The sequence below is a fragment of the Hydra vulgaris genome, chromosome 08 (assembly GCF_038396675.1).
Source record: "Hydra vulgaris chromosome 08, alternate assembly HydraT2T_AEP".
Taxonomy (NCBI): Eukaryota; Metazoa; Cnidaria; class Hydrozoa; order Anthoathecata; family Hydridae; genus Hydra; species Hydra vulgaris.
The window spans coordinates 67,218,408-67,223,531 of NC_088927.1; the positions used below are offsets into that span (position 1 = coordinate 67,218,408).

The window sequence follows — 5,124 nt, forward strand, 5'->3', positions numbered from 1 at the left end:
CTAATCTAGTGATTGGTGCAGGGAGTATACTTTCATCGACTGAGGTTTTTGGTTCGGACAATCGTTTTCAACTCCTTTTTAAAGACTATTTTGTGTTAAAAAAAGTCTTATATTAAAAGTTGTATATTAAATTAAGTTTTTATTTAATAAAGTTTTATATTAAAAACGAGTCTTACCCCGAGTTCGTAAAAACCCTAAAAACCAGTTAAAATAATTTCCTCCGAAGTTAAATAAAAATTTGGAACGCTTCACGAATTTGCGTGTCATCCTTGCGCAGGGGCCATGCTAATCTTCTCTGTATCGTTCCAATTTTAATATATGTGTTGCCGAAGCAAACACGTTTCTAACTCATTGTCGATTACGTAACAAATCAAAAACTTCATTATCGTGTTATGCTTGTGGGTTTTTAATAAAAAAAAACTATTTTTACTAATTAGGACGTGACGTCACGCAGCATAGCGAATGTTTGTAAACGAATGTTTGTTTACACGGATTTTATTTCGCCATTTGGCATTTTCACAGTATTTTTCAGTTATGACACAACTGCATCAGTTAAAGAAAAATGTTTTGATATTTAATCTCATTGATGTTATTTTCATAATAAAAAAAAAAAATCAATCAAATGATAAAAAGTTCGAAGTAAAAAAATTTACAAATATTACTTATTACATTTGTCAAAAAAAGTTGCTTAAAAAGTTGTAAAAATAAGTTGCGTATAAATGTGGCAAAACGGAGTTTTGCATATTATTATTATTATTTTATTAACCACCCTCTGTAAATTTGTTCACAAGGTAAAAATATCAAAGCTAAATATGAAGTCATTTACATAAAAAAAAAGAAAAAGAAAAAAATAAATGTTAAATATAAAGTGTGATTGTGAAATTATAGTATTAAATAAATTGTTTTCAACCGATTATAGATTATTTTTATTTTCAACTGATTTATGACGTTTTCGTTTTCGATTGATTTATTTTTCGACCTATTTTATAGATTTTCATTTTCAACCGCTTTGAGATAAATTAATTTTCAACTGATTATCTGGTCTGATTATCTTATTAACAATCAGTGATTATCTTATTAATAATCAATAAGTTTTCTAAGCATTCAACGAACCTTATACCTCCCAATTCTGAAGACAGCGCTTCAACCACTGCGCCAAGACTGATCAAATTCGGCTCGTATTCAAATCAGCAACAAAATGTGCAAAATACATACCGGAAAAGCATTGTTGTAAAATTGAAAATGCAGTAGGTTGAATATTCGGTAGGTTGAAAATTCAGTAGGTCAACGATTTAGTAGGTTGGAAAACTAGTAGTACATGTTTTAAATATAAAATGGTGTTTAAATATAAGGAAAGCATAATATATCTGATTATCCTAGTCGACACTCGGTAGACCCTTGTGACAACGATAAGCTAAAAAAATATGTTAACTTTTCTGCTAAATACGCTTGTCCTAAAGCCCTTTCACTACTAGATATTCAAAGAGAAACCAAAGCCGATCCTATTCTACGAATACTTACAGAGTTAGTCGCCACTAATACCTTGTATAAACTAACATATCTGAATTGTCCTCCAGAAATAAGAAAGTTTCAGAAAGAGTTACTTGCTTACCGTAAGATTAGCCAAGAACTTTCACTAAATCAAATATCAGACATTATCCTAAAAGCAAATCGAATTATCATTCCACGATCACTATAGATTACGGTTATACAACTGGCGCATAATAGTCACATGGGACTCGAAAAACCAAAGTACTACTTAGACAGAAAGTTCATTTTCCTGGCCTAGACACTAAAGTAGAACAATATATAAAACAATGTGCATTTTGTCAAGCAATCGGTAAACTAAATCCACCAGCCGAACTATTAATCACATCAACACCATTGGAAGTTTAGGACACACTTAACATAGATTACCTTGGTCCTTTACCTAACGGATTTTAGTTGGTAGTTCTCATAGAACAAACATCAAAATTTCCGATTGTCGATATTATAAATAATACATCCGCTGACCTTCTTATTCATTTTTTACAGAAAACGGTTGCAGTATATGGAATACCGAAAAAAATTATCAGCGATAATGGACCACCTTTTACTTCATTCAAAATAAAGATGTTTTTTAACAAACTGAATATTGAACATAAACGAATCACGCCGCTTCGGCCGCAAGTTAACTCACAAGCCGAATCATTCATGAAACCACTGACGAAAACAATACGAGCAGCACACATTGAACGAAGAGACCGGAAAAACCAGTTATACAACTTCCTGTTCCACTACCACTCCCCATTGCACAACTCGGATACCACCATCTACACTCATGTTCAATCGCCTTACAGGTTTCACAATACCCTCATTTCAGACAAGGGTTGATACAAATATTCATGATCAAGCCAAGAAGAGACAAGAAAATGCTAAGTTATATAGAAAGAAATATAATGATTCTAAATACCACGCAAAAAATCCAAATTTAAATATTGAAGATACAGTACTGATAAACAAAAAAGATATAACAAAACTACGGCACCTTTTGAGTTTAAACCTTACACAATTACGGCAAAGAACGGTACAACGATTACTGCCAAATCTCCCGTTGATAACTCGCAAAAAACTCGGAATGCTTCACACATGAAGAAAATACCAATGGATATACAATTCAATCCGACACCAATAAAATAAGAGGGAGACAAGGAACACTCTCAGAACGAATCAGTTTCATCAGAAAAGGAAATAACAACTACTATGCCGATGCAACAATGCCATTATCAAGAACCGAATCCGAAAACATATTCAAACAGAGAAAAACGTCCTAAAGAATTATAGAGGAAATATTAAAACATTCCCGAACTTGAATAGTAAAACATTTCATTTAAATAAGAAGGGAAGATGTAGGAATGTGCTCCGCATTGGAGATCTAAAGAAAACTATATTTATGTCAATGTAATATTGTAAAAGATTATTATAAAGAAGTAAGCGATAATAAAGGTTGTTTTACTTCATCAAACCGGTCATTTAAAAAAGACATAGCAGAGAAAACCTCTACGCCTATTAGGACTAAAAAGTTTCAGTATGTGTGTTTTGCCGTGTTATCAGTTTTTTTAGTGTTATTATTATTATTAACTTTTTCAAGGCACGGAACTAACCTTGATAAAATTAGCTAATAACTTTTAACTATTTAACTTTTGTGTGGTGTACATACACTACCCGTCCATAACTATTCTTATGGTCATATAAGATAACAAAGTTTTGCTTACTATTGGTAGAAAAAACTGAAAACAAAATCTTCTAATCCACTACTAATTTTATGTTATTTTCCTATTTATTAGGTTCACAAAAGCATTTATATAAAGTCCAATCAGAACTATTTATAACTTGCTTGCCTTTTAATCATCCTTAGCGACAATAACCGCAATACGTATACTTGGCTTTCAACTTAACGACTTCATACAATTTGTTAATTTTATGCCATATTATAACTAATAAGTTTTCACACAACTTATGCATAATTAGGCATTAGTTTTTGACTTACTTTTAATTTATACCTTAAAAAACCGAGAGGAGAGAGATCTTGTGATTGGGTAGGGCAAAACATTTTTTTCAATATTATTGAACTCAGTCAAATAGTTTATACAAAGTTTTGAACAAATTGTTTTGGGTTTATGCTTTAAGTAATTTTCTACTAAAAAAATAAATGAGTTCTCATTAACTCAACTTTGCAAAGATATATCATGATCTTTTAAGTGTCCAAATAAACTACTTTTGTAGTTATTCCCTCTGTTTTTACAATGTCACCTGTAGCATTTCAACCACCCCCTACAGCACCTACAACGTGTAACTAATAGTTACTTTAAATCTGATTGAAAAACAGTCATTAGCGTTGTGCCACAATAATCGGTTTTGAACCAACTCCTTTTCCTTATCTACATTAACGATTCGCCAGACCAATGTTATGAAAAATTTATGTAGTTTTTTACAAATTGCAGCAACTCAATAAAGTTGTGGTTGTTTAGACTGATCGCTTAAAAAGTATAGACTATGTATTTTCCTTAATACGGTGGCCTATAACTCAACCTAATTTTGAAATTTTGATTTTCAACCGACAATTTTTGATTTTATATTTAAACACCATTTTATATTTAAAACATGTACTACTAGTTTTCCAACCTACTAAATCGTTGACCTACTGAATTTTCAACCTACCGAATATTCAACCTACTGCATTTTCAATTTTACAACAATGCTTTTCCGGTATGTATTTTGCACATTTTGTTGCTGATTTGAATACGAGCCGAATTTGATCAGTCTTGGCGCAGTGGTTGAAGCGCTGTCTTCAGAATTGGGAGGTATAAGGTTCGTTGAATGCTTAGAAAACTTATTGATTATTAATAAGATAATCACTGATTGTTAATAAGATAATCAGACCAGATAATCAGTTGAAAATTAATTTATCTCAAAGCGGTTGAAAATGAAAATCTATAAAATAGGTCGAAAAATAAATCAATCGAAAACGAAAACGTCATAAATCAGTTGAAAATAAAAATAATCTATAATCGGTTGAAAACAATTTATTTAATACTATAATTTCACAATCACACTTTATATTTAACATTTATTTTTTTCTTTTTCTTTTTTTTTATGTAAATGACTTCATATTTAGCTTTGATATTTTTACCTTGTGAACAAATTTACAGAGGGTGGTTAATAAAATAATAATAATAATATGCAAAACTCCGTTTTGCCACATTTATACGCAACTTATTTTTACAACTTTTTAAGCAACTTTTTTTGACAAATGTAATAAGTAATATTTGTAAATTTTTTTACTTCGAACTTTTTATCATTTGATTGATTTTTTTTTTTTATTATGAAAATAACATCAATGAGATTAAATATCAAAACATTTTTCTTTAACTGATGCAGTTGTGTCATAACTGAAAAATACTGTGAAAATGCCAAATGGCGAAATAAAATCCGTGTAAACAAACATTCGTTTACAAACATTCGCTATGCTGCGTGACGTCACGTCCTAATTAGTAAAAATAGTTTTTTTTTATTAAAAACCCACAAGCATAACACGATAATGAAGTTTTTGATTTGTTACGTAATCGACAATGAGTTAGAAAC

General features: G+C 30.5%; 1 non-coding gene across 1 annotated transcript; it reads right to left on the reverse strand.

Annotated features, from left to right (window-relative positions):
• Nucleotides 1-232: 232 nt before the first annotated feature.
• LOC124818018 (U6 spliceosomal RNA) lies at nt 233-339 on the reverse strand. Its single transcript, XR_010640567.1, has one exon. It is a non-coding gene; the product is annotated as a U6 spliceosomal RNA (small nuclear RNA).
• Between the last annotated feature and the right edge of the window lie 4,785 nt (nt 340-5,124).